The sequence below is a fragment of the Macrobrachium nipponense genome, chromosome 35 (genome assembly GCF_015104395.2).
Source record: "Macrobrachium nipponense isolate FS-2020 chromosome 35, ASM1510439v2, whole genome shotgun sequence".
NCBI classification, from domain to species: domain Eukaryota; kingdom Metazoa; phylum Arthropoda; class Malacostraca; order Decapoda; family Palaemonidae; genus Macrobrachium; species Macrobrachium nipponense.
Genome location: NC_061096.1, coordinates 29436083 through 29451918, shown reverse-complemented (window position 1 = coordinate 29451918; position 15836 = coordinate 29436083). Strand labels below are relative to the sequence as shown.

The following is a 15836-nucleotide window of genomic DNA, read 5'->3' as shown; positions in this document are numbered from 1 at the left end:
TACAAGCACCCTAAAAAAACGGATAACATACCCCTTAAAAAACATACATCCTTTCAAAATAAATACGCTAAACGCACACAGACTCAAGCACGCGCATCCTACAGCCTTAAACGCTCACACAACGCATCCTATCTCGCCCTCATCTCCGGAGGAACCCCGCCAAGCACCGGCCATTAGGAGTCAATTTGGGACTCAGCGGGTGAGTAAAGGGGCCACTCTGTAACCTCGTATGGACTCGATATAAGGCTTATTTTGGGGGTTAAAAAAAAAAAAAAAGCCTGGACGCAGCCATGTAGACTTCTTCTCAGTACTTCTATCACGAAAGAGAAATAATAAGAGTTTTTTATGCTTTTCTCAATGAGCATGGCATCTGTTCTTATTCTTTGAAATTAAATTTGCAACGAAAAATAATAATTTAAGACGGATCTATTTCATTTCTGCCTGGTACATTTTGCTATTGACTTTCATTCTCATTAAATCGAAATGTCAGTTAATCAACAGTTATGGTTACAGATAACGAAGAGTAGCACTTATACAAGAAGAAATTATATGATGAAATCTCCATTTGCTGTCAGTTAATTTTGTGCATATATACATACACACACACACACACACACACACACACACACACACATATATATATATATATATATATATATATATATATATATATATATATATATATAGATGTAATGTGTCCGTGTGCGTCTGTGTGTAAATTAATGGAAAAAATTCAATCAATTTTTCAAGTATACTACCTAATTATACTATTCATTGTTAGTTTCTTTGTAGAAATCTAAATATTAGTAATTATATTTACCAAGTTTAACAAAATTGTATAGTCAAATTTTTCAATGACAACATAGGTAGGTATGAGAGTTATGGCGAAACATATTTTAGACTCGTTTCTGTGTGGACTTTTGCATTCATAAAACAAAGGTTAAAATACAGAACGCATATCACTTTAATTCAATAAATGAATACCGATACGACCAATTTATTTCTTCTAAAGAAAACGGTTCAGTCGCCATGTTCATTCAGGGATGACTAGCCTATCTCACTCTCTCCTGGACGTATTAAATTTACAAACATATCTATTCATCTGCTACCATTATATATATATATATATATATATATATTATATATATATATATATACATATATATATATATATGTTATATATATATATATATATATATATATATATATATATAACAAAGTAAAAGCGTAATAGGATATTGAGAAACACTTTCCAACACAACTTTAGCAAAAGAATCGCTATTGGCAGAACTCAATGTATTGCATTCAATATCAATACGAAATAGCATTGCATTCTGTCACGGTTATGAATACTGAAACCCATATCGCAAAAGATCTATTACAACTGCACGTCTGGGAACAGGATTTGATTAAATCGTTTAATTTGATATATCAAACTGCCGTTAAAACCACGATGGTATTCGACACTAAAAAGGAATGAATTATCCTATATGATAAAAAAAACACGTGGTTTCACTTACGCATTACAAATGAGAACAACTGCGTTTATTTCTGCAAACTTATATGGAAATAATTTACAGCAATGAATAAAACTGCGGAAAAACCATTTAAATTTACCTTAATGTAAAACAATTACCACAGAACCTTGATATTTCAAATACTCATTAGAATGTGGTTATTTGAGCACCCGAAATCACTCAAGATATTCGATTTAATTAAGCGTCTCCTTTTTCCTTATCTTTCTCATATTCTTCGACTAATATTAGCCATAGACGGATGTAACCTGGTATAACCTTCGAATGGATATTATTATTATTATTATTATTATTATTATTATTATTATTATTATTATTATTATTAGTTTAACGAGATCGTTGAATTAGATTTCTTGAATCTCTTATGCTCACTAGAATGATGTCATTACATAAAAAAAATAGCTTGATAAAGTTCGATAAGGGAGAAGAGACCAAAGAGAGCGGATGAAAAGTAGTAAGAAGAATATAGTGCAACTTGACCTAACATAAGAGTTCCATGACCTAGCATATCATATGTGTGCTAGCATGAATTATTGAAAAATATTATTGTAGCCGGGAGTGAGTTTTGCATACTCTACTTAATTTTTTTTTCTTTTTTTACATACCAGAAAACATGAGAGAGAGAGAGAGAGAGAGAGAGAGAGAGAGAGAGAGAGAGAGAGAGAGAGAGAGAGTGGGGGGGCAATAAAACTTTTCCTGTTTGTGAAGAAATATGATAAATTCTTAGCAACTGAACATTTTATTCAGCTGACTACAACTGAGTACATATTAATCGAGTGCGTTTTTTTGCTATCGAAAGAACCTGTCCTGACCGACCTTTAACGAAGGATTACGTTATGATTTTCGTCTCTTCATTACCTAATTTTGAAAATATTTTTTCCTCTATTAAAAATCTCAGTTTTCCAGTTAGGAACTCGGTAAACTTTACCTTTCAGTGATCTCAAACCTTTTCAACTGCGGTAGGAAAGTTTTTGAAAAAAAAAAAAAAAAGGGCTCGAACACAGTTTTAAAAAATCGTTATTATTAATCAAATTCTAACATCGAACAGAAACATTTTTTTTAATTCAGCTAATCCCTTGGCCAGCCTTCAAAAGTTGCCTCATCGCTGCTACAACTTTTCGAAGACGAGTTAATTAAACCTGAAATTTGCATTCAGAGTGAGAATTCACTCCTGGAATTATTTCGGGCTCGCTCGCGGGGTCTCGGGAAGCATCCAAAACAGGTCACTCAAAAAAAGGATGAGATTTCGAGAATTATGCAAATACAAAAGACCCGCCTGGGGTGGGAGGACAGGGGGCCATTTGATTGAGGTTCGGGTAGATTGGAGAACAGATTTGGGGAATTATTGAGAGTGATTAAAAGACAAAATGGAACCCTAATAGCAGAGATCTTGGGACCTAAGATTAAGTGCATCATTCACATTCAAGTAGGCATTTAGAGGCTAATCATAAACCCAAGCCACGTGCATTTTATTTTTTATTTTTTACGTCAGTAAATATATTTTCAATATATTTTACTGACTTGACAGCAATTTGATATATATGTGTGTGTGTGCGTGTGTGCGTGTGCACATGGGTGTGAGGTTGAGTGTATTTTTTTCTATTGTCCCAGCCATATATACCTCAACAAAAAACAGTCTCCAGCATCAAAATATTTCCAATAATCAATTAATATTCTTATTGTTTTGCATAGAGACACTGAAGCTTTCTTCATCACGAGTGTCACAGGGTATATAATGATGGCTCTGCCAACAAGGGTGTGCCTATTATTTGCAGCCATACTGATCATTTGCGATAATGTCAGGCCTCCCCATTTTCCCCAAGTGTCAACACAATGTTAGCAGAAAAAAGAGGAAGTCTATATATATTATATGTTATAAATTTTCCATTTTTGTGTGGTCACGTCCGTGCGTAAGTGTATAGGTGTTGGCGTGTGGATAAGTGTGTGTTTGGTTATTTTCGATGTATATTTTTACATATATGCAAATGTATGTATGCATGTATGTATATTTAAATATATACACATTTATAAGTGTTTTTGCATGTATTTCTAAAACTAATACCTGTTGGGTTCGGTGTTTTTCTTGTTTGTATGTACACGTCCGTGTCTATGTGTACGTTTGTTAGTGTGTATACGCGTGTGTGTTTCGTCGTGTGCGAGTATGTATATAACGTGTATATATATATCTTTTATATATATATATATATATATATATACTGTATATAACACGTGTGTATAGATTTATTACATATATATTATATGTATGTATGTATGTGTATGCGTGTATCCCTGTGTATTTTTCCCGGAGTTGGCTCGTGTGTATGATGAAACACCTGCTCGGTCAGAACTCGACCAATGCGGCTTGAAAGCGCCTAATCGAATTATCACTCGTATTGTGTTCACCGGAAAAGCAGCAAAACGTGATAACGTAATTACAGTGGAAAGTTTAACCTCTAATAACCAAACGTGCGCCAAGTCTTTCATCATTAAGGAGATGGCGCTAAGGAAGAAGGAGGAGTAAGACGCAGATGATAAAGAACGATGGAAGGCGAATGAGTAGGGAAACGATGACCAGGTTCAAGGTCACGGAGATTTGACCTGAAGAACGACATGGGGTCAATGAGTGTCTTGATTGGAAAAAATAATAATTTTTTAAGGTCACCCGAAAGATTTTAAGATCTCGTAATCGCTGTCCTTAGTATGGAAAAAAAAACGCGAAAAATGATATCTTGAGCATTATTTTTTATCTTTTTATAAAGGAAAGATATTTACTTTCTTTAAGAGCAGAATAATTGCAGATTTAGGAGAAGTCTCCGAAGTAACTTTGTACTTTAAAGAATGCGTCTTAAATAATCAGGTTACAAACCTCTTGAAAATAGTAATAAAAAAAATAGTGGAATAATATACTTACCATTTCTTTCCCGCTCAAAGCTTCGTAGATTGTTCGGTTCTCGGAGAAATCTGGGAAGAATAAAAAAAAAAACATTAACTATCAGAAAAATAGCAAGTTTAAGTATATTTATTAAACTGGACCGGTTTTCTCTTAGATGGATGCTTAGAAAAAAAAGGCATTTCTTTAAAAACCTTTCGAAATATCATCGCCATATGTAATATATATATATATATATATATATATATATATATATATATATATATATATATATATATATATATACACACACACACGTGTGTGTGTCTGTCTGGGTGTATGTGTTTATTTGGTAATCAAATTGTATATACGTATACTTCATGTGGGAACACGGATTCAATACTGCTCCACTGAGTCAGTTTGGATATATATAGCAGATTCGAGACCGCTGACTCCAATCCTCTCTCTCTCTCTCTCTCTCTCTCTCTCTCTCTCTCTCTCTCTCTCTCTCTCTCTCTCCATAGAAACTAGAAACTCTATAGTCAGCAAAACGTCCCTAACATACCTGTTTATTGAGGGAGCAATGATATAGTATTTGTCTCGGTGATTACAAATCAGCCGATGTTACCGTTTTTCTATGAAATTTAATCATCGGAGTCGCAGTCGCCTATTGCTTTCTCGATCATTCTTCGCATCACCAAACGAGGGACTTTTAATCTTGGAGTCTCTTGCCTTTTATATATGTATCAAGCTGAAGAAGTGATGTAGTTGTTTTTCCATTAATTATTTTCACAATCAAAGTCGTAAACTAAGTCTAAAGCTGTTTTGTCTTGTAAAGTTTGAATGTTTCGAAAAATCAATTCACGTACAAATTGACTCAGGTAATAGGTTTAAGTCATTCGTTTGATATCATCATTTTTATCCAGTTATTTATTACCGCTGAAATTTCCTTTCAGAAAAGTGTCGATATGCATAGCACGTACAAGCTGGAAGAAGAAGAAGAAGAAGAAGAAGAGGGAGAAGAAGAGTAAGTGTGCTTTGTTCCTCCCTTTTCAGTAAATAAGCCATCATTAAATTCACATAAATTACCGCCGTAAAAGCTTCGGCAATCTTGAAATTTGAGAAACCCCATAAAAGGTTACCCACTTGAACCCGGTCTGAGGTGACCAGTTTTTGTAAATAAGCTCATTGCCTTATTTTCTTTGCTAAGGCCCTGCTAATTTGCAGCTTATTTTTTACTATATGTACATTTGTTGGTGCGTAAGGTCTGAGTATAGTCTTTTACTTATTTCTACTTGTACTTTATTTCGTTTGCCTGTTTGAATATATTTATTCCAAACAATGAATGAACAAGCTTGAATGAGTTTGTAGATTGTTGCTTAGTGTTTGTTTAGTTATTTATTTATTAATTTTTTCTTTTGTTTTTAAAGTTCAGAATATCATCATTTTTATTTCCACTTGTGGGATATTTTGTAGATTGCTGGGTAGTGTTGTTTATTTATGTATTTATTTATTTTTTGTTTTGTTTTGTAAGTTCAGAATATCATTTTTATTCCCATTTGTACGATATTTTACTCCGTTTGTCTGTTGTATTTGAATACATCTATTCCAAACAACAAAAGGAAAAGCAATCAATTTTCTGTCACCGAAAACATTTTTCCTGAAATGTCGAGACCGAACAACACGTCCACAAGGAACTCCACATTCGCGCGGTTGGTCCATCACTTCATTGCACATTCATTTCCCACTTTCATTTCCCGGCACCAGTGAAGTGGGAGACTGATCCGCACGCATGTCATTTAAACGAAGACATGAACATTCATTACTGACATGAAACGAAGCCCCCCTCCCCCCTCTGTTTTATTTAATTGGGGTCTGCAGAGGCAGGGAAGCGTTTACAAGGCTGCATGATGCATGGAATGACTGGGAACGCCATACAGTGAATGCAGTGTTCTATGCGACGCATATATGTCTTTCTGACAAAATGACCGGCTGTTTGAAGCAATAGACTGTCTCCCTGTCTTTGGATGACAGATGAAGAGGGTAGGTTTTAATTTTGATTTTTTACTTTTAAAAAAAATAATTAGAAGGTATTTTCCTGCATGCCTGACTTTTGATGACAAGGTCTGATTGTAGTATCCTGCTTGGCAATTTATCTCTGGTATGAGTAAGCGTCTGACGGTAAGTGATTGTCTGTCTGTCCTTAGATGACAGGTGTCTAAAAGTAATAGACTCTCCGACTGTCTGACTGCCTTTAGGCGACTGATGTCTGAAAGCAGTATACTTTCTGACAGTCTGTCTGTCTTCTAGGGACAGGCGTCTGAAAGCATTCGAAGCAATAGACTATTTACTGGTCCTTAGGTGACAGTTGTTCGAAGTTAACAGACTGTCTTGACTGTTTGGCTGTCTTTTGGTGACAGGTGTCTGAAAGCAATACACTGTCTGCCGGTCCCAGGTGACAGTTGTTCGAAGTTAACAACCTGTCTTGAGTGTTTGGCTGTCTTTTGGTGACAGGTATCTGAAAACAAGTTTGTCAAAATTACCCTGGCTGACTCTTGACGAAAGTTTGCGTGTGCTGGCAAAGTCACCCTGTCTTTCTCTGGAAGTTTCTCTTGTCTATTTCAGACAATCTGACAGTAAGACATCAGTCGACGTTAATGCATATTTAATAAGAAAAAAAAAATACACGTCTCATCTATGATACCAATGATAGTATACAATGGATAAAGTAAAGTAATGAGATATTTCTGTCTTGTAAGTGATACAAAAACCATAATTAATGTGCATAATAACAGTTATATATATATATGTGTGTGTGTGTGTGAGTAAGTTTGTATACATATACAATAAAGTACGCATATGCACGCGCTTCGAAAAACGGAACAAAAAGATCGAGTTAGTGACAAGAATTACTGCCACGCAGAGAAATTCGCTGAAAGGACAAAAACAAACATTCGTTAAACAAAACTACAACGGCGCACAAGAGATATGTTATTAGGTCTAGCGGAATTCCGCTCAGTCAGATAAGAGAGAGAGAGAGAGAGAGAGAGAGAGAGAGAGAGAGATGATACCGCGCTTTGCTGATACGAGAGAGAGAGAGAGACGACACGACTTTAGTGTAAATACACATAGTTGTCGTAAAATAAAGCGACGGAACATGTGGACCTGCATTTATTCCTTTTTTTTATTTTTTTTTATCAGGGTTATGCTAACGCTGTTTTAGGTTGAAATATTACTCTTCATTTATTTGCTTCGATATCGGAGATTTTAAAATGGTTTTAGCCGTTAACAATTCCTAAAACGCTACCCTGACTCAGTGGCCCCAACCTTACCTAACACAGCGGGAGACCACGAGTTCAATCCCACAGGGAGGATACGACTTGGAGCCGATTCCTGGAAAATCCATTTTATTTGATGAGCTGTGCATTGAATATGAGTACTCGGTGGTTAGTCGGCTGTGGTGCAACTCAGCCAGGATTGAGAAGGGGATAAGGGTAGCAACCTCGTCCTAGAAAATTAACATACACACACACACACACACACACACACATATATATATATATATATATATATATATATATATATATATATATATATATATATATATATATATATATATATATATATATATCGAGGCTTCACTGCCGTCCTGATTTGAAGGTGGCGATGGTTCGTGTCCGTCAGCCGGCAAATCTATTATCGCATAGAAAATTCCCCGTAGGTTAAACATATATGAAAATATATTAATTCCGAGGTAGAGCGAATTAGATATTAAAGGACATTTGTAGCTCGATATATGTATTTGAATCACGGAAATGTGATATAACTTTTTATTATATATATATATAATATATATATATATATATATATATATATATGTGTGTGTGTGTGTATATATATATATATATATATATATATATATATATATATATATATATATATATATATATATATATATATATATATATATTAGGTAACGATCTCTGCGAAATGTGAGCCTATACGTTTAACTGGCAATTAATGATAGTACGAAGAAAACTGAAACATTGAAAGTTGCTGTGAGGAGGAGGATTTCCTCTTAACGTAGAAAAGGCAACTTATGCACAGGCTTTGGGTAGGATCACCGAGAATAAAAACAAGGTGGGCAATTTCTCTCTCTCTCTCTCTCTCTCTCTCTACGGACAGCATGTTTTGCGCGGCTTGCTTTACAAATTAAAAGCCTTTTATTCTGCTCAAGATGAATATGCGCACATTGTAGGAGATAAAAAAATAAAAGAACAACAACAACAACAACATAATAATAATAATAATAATCCAAAGAAACCTCATAATCGCATGAGTTAATAAAAGGAAATGGAAAAGTAAATCCACAATAATATGTCTGATCTTGTTATTTAAAATACAAAGCAGAAAGCTTTCGAAGACCTGCACGGTCCTCCTTGTCAATCTGAATACAATTACTAACAGTGACCATACAAGAACTGTTTTTTTTTGACTAGTTTACAAATAGCCTGTTTGATGATGTAGTTGGCTCTTCACGTTATCCCCTCGTTCTCCAACGGCAAACCAGCTAATCGTCTAGATCTTCGAACCGCCACTTCGAAGATCTAGGCGATTAGCTGGTTTGCCGTTGGAGAACGAGGGGATAACGTGAAGAGCCAACTACATCATCAAACAGGCTATTTGTAAAACTAGTCAAAAAACAAAAAAACAAAGTTCTTTTGTATGGTCACTGTTTAGTAAATTGGTATTCAGATTGACAGGGAGGACCGTGCAGGTCTTCGAAAGCTTTCTGCTTTGTATTTTAAATAACAAGATCAAACATATTATTGTTGATTTACTTTTCCAATAATAATAATAATAATAATAATAATAATAATAATAATAATAATGTGCAGGATGCAGACCATTTTTTTATGTTTCGCTGAAAATAATGGCAGCTTCCTACTGATAATTCGTTTTTCTGACTCGGCTAGGATGTTGAGTAGATTTCCAATATTCATATTTCTCTTAATTAGGATATTTGTCGAAAATGTTTTATCAAAAATATTTTATATTTTGCTTATATTTCTTTGTTGGGCATAGAAACAAAGAGATATAAGCAAAGTATAATAAGCTATTTTTTATAAAATATTTTCGACAAATTTCCTAAATAAGACAAATATGAATATTGTGGATTTCTACTCAACAACCTAGCTGAGTCAGAAAAACGAATTATCTGAAAAAAAAGAAGAAGAAGAAGAAGAATGGGGGGGGGGGGGGGGGGGGGGGGGGGGGGGGGGGGGGGGGGGGGGCGGGGAGTAATGTCTTGCTCTCCGTATCAAGGGTCTACAGGAATCTCACATGTGTTGGTAACTAACACCCGGGGTGTCGTATTGCGCAATAAGAAGCATTCACAGAAAAACAAAGACGCTGACGTTCTAGGAAAAGTGAGAATTTTTTCCTTCTCTGTGTCAACAGTAGCTAAAAACGAAGCTAATGCTAGCCACAGGATGGTTGAATAAAGATTCATATATATAAGCGTTACAACATAGTAAACGGAGGGAGATATAGTAGGTCATCTGTTATCTTCTTTTCAGTAATTTTTTTCTTGAGATTTTTTTTTTGGGGGGGGAGGTACGTAACTATAATTATAGTAAGCAGAGCGCGATATAATAGGTTATCAGTTGTCTTCTCTTCAGTCATTGTTTTTTCAGTTGAGTAATTTTGTTGTTGAAGGGGGGGGTTAGTTTGACTCCGGTCACAGTAGTATAATGTATTTAATCATCCTTATTCTTAAGCTTTCGTTCAGTGTCTCGTTATATTCGGTCACAGTATTATTTTCAACGGAATCATCCATTTTCTTTTCTTTCATTCAGTGTCTCGTTACATTTCAACAATGTCTAAAGTCGCATCCTTTTTCTGAATGTTCTCTAGAATGAAATTACGTTCTTCAGTTTCAGGGTTGATGTCTAAAACGGTTTCTTTCCGCAAGATTTTTCGCGGTGTTAATTCCATTTCCTCGAGTATATTACACTCATAAACATTCTAAGAACATAAGACAACGTTTTTCTCCAAACAGTAACCTTTAAAAGAGGCAATCTGTTGACCTAATCTAAATGCCAGGCAACAGATTAAAACATCACGCATTCGTGGAACTGTACCCCATGCTTTAACGTTAATAAAATCAAGTGACACACTTCAACAACGCTATCTGAGCCCAGATCTAAAGCTACTGGCCAAATTTTGACGATCCTTAGCTCTAAAGTTATTGTTCATATCACACACTTTGGCACAGAACCCCACACTTCTCCAGGGAAGTTGTCTTTATCGGGAGATCTCAGAAGCCGGGGGATAGTGTCACACGAACAGAGCTATTTTTCCTTTTTTGTTTCACGCATCTTAATAGCCTACCACCAAGCATCGCACCAACTAGTCACATTAGCATGAAAATTCGCGATTTCAGTCTTGCCACCAACGTTTGGTACTTGTTCACATTATGGATGGTATATCTGTTGCTTAAATAAATAAATAAATTCAACGCCTGTTCATTATGGAAGCCGCGAATTAACCAAGGGGAGAGGTTTGACACGCGCATTGGCAACCAAATGCAAATGTAGGTTGCAAGTTGACAAAACGACGCATTGGCAACCAAATGCAAATGTAGGTTGCAAGTTGATAAAACGATTGCAGAGAGAGTGCCTCTGAGACGGCTTCTGTAGTTGATCTTTATTTACAGGGAAGGAACATTCTACAGATGAGGAGAAAGTAATCGAATCAGTGGCCTTAGTTCTCAAGATAAGCACATGAACTAACTATTCCTGTCTCTTTCCTTCTTACTACTTCATGGTGCAAATACTCTTGCGGACAAGGGATCTACACCAGTCATAATATATGGATGTATGTATATACATATATATATATAATATATATATATATATAAAATATAATATATATATATATATATAGCGTGTGTGAGAAAGAGAGAAAGTTTGTATATCGTTCTCTCTTTATTCTAAATATTGGTGAAAATTCTGAAATATAACATAACTCTTGTAACTCTTAAAAAGACAGGACACTCCAAGGCTTTGAAAACCAGCAAAGAAGGCTCTCTAGACAGCTGATTCGTGATTTCATACGTACCAATTTGCACACAGAGAGAGAAAGAGAGAGAGAGAGAGAGATCCAGAAAACACTGAAAGAAGACTAGAAATGAGAGAGAGAGAGAGAGAGAGAGAGAGAGAGAGAGAGAGAGAGAGAGAGAGAGTCGCACATACGTACATCAAGATATCATAACAAAACGTCATGCGGCAAACGGAACACGTGACAGCATTACGTTAATGAGCGTCGCAAATAAACGTTGAAGAAAGTCTTTGCTCTCGGGTTCCTCACGCGAGGTATCAATCAGTCATCACGAACAGAGAGGTCCTGTCGAAAATGTTAAGTATAAATGAGTATGAGTATAAGCTTGAAACTGAAAGGAAAAAGTAACAAGCTTGAAACTGGAAGGAAAAGTAAAAGTTTGAAACTGAAGAAAGCAATAAGTTTGAAACCGGAAGAAAAATCAGCTTGAAACTGGAAGGAAAAGTACAAAGCTTCAAACTAGAAAGAAACGAACAAAGCTTGACAGTGAAAAGAAAAGTACAAAGCTTGAAACGAAGGATTATTCGTAGTAGTCTGCTTTGTATATGAACAGATATATACCGGTTAATCTTCTTAACCTCTTAGAAATGGAGAATTGTTGGGTACGACTTGGAGTTTTGTAAAGGTGGTAAGCTTTTAAGGTAATATTAGTATTTAATTCATTTTCAAAGGCATCAGCTATGTCAGTGCTCCATCTCACTATAAGTATAAAAAAATTACATTCTGGTCCATTAAAAACCTGAATGAATTGTTTTAAATTCAATTCCATACGCTAGCGTGCATAGTTTGGGAGTTTTCCAACAGTAAAAGAGTTTTATTTTTACGAAAAATTTTGCGAGTGAAAAGTACCAGTTCCGGCGAAATCTGACCATACCTCGTTTGTGGATTTTATCTAACACTATTACGCGTCCAATCATGCGCGTAGGTGTCAGATTGCTCCACCAATTTTGGAAATATTTTCTAGGTTATTTTTTTTTCTGTACCATAGAGACTGTTAGTTCATCTCATATTTTGCGCTGCATTTTTTAAAAAAAGTGACACAGTTTCTCTTTTAATCCTGAGAGTGACTGTGAATTCGTGAAAGAAAAGAGGTTAGCCTACAGTATGTCAAGGTGAAACTTTAAGAAATTAAAGTGCCACATTTTGCTGAATGAATCAGTCCCCGTTCCCCATCTCCCTCACCCTCCCCTCCACCAATCTCTCTCTCTCTCTCTCTCTCTCTCTCTCTCTCTCTCTCTCTCTCTCTCTGCGAATATTTTGAGTTCACTCTGTACATCCAAAGAAGTTTTGCTACGTATATAATTACGCGAATTAAAAATATGGTTTGAGCATTTTGAAGAATAATCCTCAAATTCCAAGTAACACGCATACATGTGTTCCCTCTGGAACGTCCAAATTCCTTTTGAGAGGTCACTGGAAACGCGTAGTCGTCCTTATCGCCACATCCAGGTCACGAAAATCTCGCAACCGCGGCGTGAAAGAGGTCACACACAGCTCGTGAAAAACTTCTCCTTCCACGCCCCCTACAAAGGGAAAAAAATGTAGAACATCAGTTTCAGTCTTTACGAGTCGCCTTCGTCGTGATACGCGGCTGATCTGTTTAATACACAGCGACCTTCGTTCCAGGATCGGATTCCTGGAAAGCAAATAAACGTGTTTTGTAGACGTGGGTGCTGGATTCAGAAAAAAGAAAGAAGGAAAATTGTATCGAATTATATGGGCAAAAATACTGAGTCTCTCTCTCTCTCTCTCTCTCTCTCTCTCTCTCTCTCTCTCTCTCTCTCTCTCTCTCTCTCTCCAGCATCAACTAGCTGTACCTGTTTTGGGTAGCTGCTGGATCTGAGCAAAGTGAGAAGAATAAATATAAAAGTAAATGTAAAGTGTAGTGAATTAGTTGGTGAATTTAGCAAACGAAGACTGAAAAAGATGATACAGATTGAGCGAGTTTGAATATTACATTAGTAGTAGATAAGCTTAATTTGGTTAATTAGTGAACATCGCAAAATGAAAGTTCAACGACAGTCATTATTAAAGATTGAATTATACGATGTAACTATGTGACAAGAAGTGCCTAATTCGGTTTTTATATATTTGATATACTTGAATTCTGCTACGTTGCTGGTCATAAACTCGAAAAGATATCGAAAGGATTGGAGGCATACAGGAGCTAATATGACTTTATTCCTGATATGATTAACGCGATTTTATGTGGCAGTAAAACTTCGTGTTTATAAAACAAAAATCTCATTTTGAGTTTTCAGTTGTCAATGGCGATAGATGCGTCAAACATACCACTGGGTGTGAATGTTATCGTAAAGCTCTCTCTCTCTCTCTCTCTCTCTCTCTCTCTCTCTCTCTCTCTCTCTCTCTCTTTCATTGAAAATGCTAGCGACAGAGACAGGAACAAGTTTAATCAAATGATATTTTTCTATTTAAGATCAATAAAGTGTCAAAAAAATATCTGATAAAGTTTTTCGAGTATCTTTCTTCATATCATCATCTTGAGGCCAAACTTTGAACCAAAAGTTTGTAGATATTTTACCAAAAAGACGTCGTTCATGCTTGTCTTTATGTGCCGTTGCCAATAACAAAGAACTACAACCTGAATCTTACGAGAAAACCGAAGAAGAATATTGTTTTCTCGATGGAAATTGCGTTGGCAGGATATTAGTAGATGCTGGAAAACGCCGTGTATGTAACTTTGAAGGCGGAAAAACAAAAACAACTAATGTTACATTTTCAAAATATTTCGCTAAATTGCCGCCTGTTATGCAAGTTTATATATATATATATATATATATATATATATATATATATATGTAATATATATATATATAGATATATATATATATATATATATATATATATATATATATATATACACATCGTATACATACACACTTTGGGCCCCGAAGATGGGTTAATTAAATGCACGAAAGTACATGGCACTCCTGTCTTTTCTGATTTAAATTTTCTCAGTGGCATCAGCTATATACTATATATATATATATATATATATTATATATATATATATATATATATATATATATATATAATATGGGGATACAATCCACAATGAAGTAAATTCCTCTTGTAGTTTAAAATATATATTTTAAACTATAAGAGGAATTTACTTCATTGTGGATTGTATCCCACCCCACTTACTTAGAGGTACGACGTAGTACCTGGCTTTCTGCATATATAATATATATATTATTAATATAATAATAATTATAATAAATATAAAATATGTATGTATATATGGTGTGTATATATATGTATGTCATATGGTACGGTATGTATATGGTATAATATATATATGTAATGTATATTATATGGTAATAATTATATGTATGTATATATATATATATATATATATAAATATATGTATGTTTATATGTATATATATAGATATATATATATATTATATATAATATATATATATATATAATATATATTAGGGTGAGGGTGTTTGCAACTTTACACTTGTAAAAAAAAAATGCTAAAAAAAAAAAAAAAAAGAAAAAAAAAAAAAAAAAAAGAAAAAAAAAAAAAAAAAAACAGTTTTTTACCCTTCCGACGTCACCTCAGAAGTATGAACAAAATTGTACGATGAATAAATAAATTAATTATAAGAAATAAGTAAAAAAAAAAAAAAAAAACAGACTCAAAATTTTTCGCTTCTAACCTTGACGGTGTTTCCCACGAGAGATGTGGAGACAGTATTTTGGACGGTCGCAAACTGGCCTTGTTGGTGGTGAGGGTGCTGGGTGGGGAGAGGGAGGAGTCACAGGGGAGACAGGGAGAGGGGAGGTGGGGGGGGAGACTGGAGTTTCCAGCTATTGGCTCCCTTCGAGAAAATAATTTCCTGTAATCTATTTGTTAACGATGGGAATGATAGACACTAACGAAGATGAAGGGCCGTCGTGGGGAACCAAAGGAAAGAGAGAGAGAGAGAGAGAGAGAGAGAGAGAGCTTTTTCTTCTCTGACATATTTTCTTGTGGTTTTCTTTCCCTTCTCCATCTTATCCTTTACATTATGGACTTTATTTTTTTTTTTATATATTTTGCCTTTTTGGTTTTTACTTTCCTTACTCCCATACAAATATTTTTTCCCCATTTTATCATCCCTTATTTTTTCGTCTCTTTCCTCCCTTCCGTTTTCCGTCCACATTAATTTTATTCATGCCTTTGGCAGTATTTGTCCCCCTAGTATTTTGACTTCCACGTTGAATTATTTTTTATTTGCAATATTTCCTTATTTTCCCATTCCACGAGAATTAATAACAGTCAGATTCCCAAATGGTCAC

General features: G+C 35.0%; 1 protein-coding gene and 1 long non-coding RNA gene across 5 annotated transcripts in view; one reads left to right on the top strand and one right to left on the bottom strand.

Annotated features, from left to right (window-relative positions):
- The window catches only part of LOC135208541 (uncharacterized), a 462510-nt gene that overhangs the window by 306453 nt on the left and 140221 nt on the right, over positions 1 to 15836 (top strand). Inside the window, exon 4 of the long non-coding RNA XR_010313188.1 lies at positions 5361 to 5431. This is a non-coding gene — a long non-coding RNA (uncharacterized LOC135208541). The remainder of the gene's footprint in view (positions 1 to 5360; positions 5432 to 15836) is intronic.
- LOC135208540 (prostaglandin E2 receptor EP3 subtype-like) overlaps positions 1 to 15836 on the bottom strand; it is a 198280-nt gene that overhangs the window by 116646 nt on the left and 65798 nt on the right. For 3 of the 4 annotated variants that reach the window (XM_064240841.1, XM_064240837.1, XM_064240838.1), the window contains exon 2: positions 4447 to 4496. The exons of the other annotated variant lie outside the window; for it this stretch is intronic. The gene's annotated coding sequence lies outside the window, so the exon portion shown is untranslated. The remainder of the gene's footprint in view (positions 1 to 4446; positions 4497 to 15836) is intronic. 4 annotated transcript variants of the gene reach the window in all.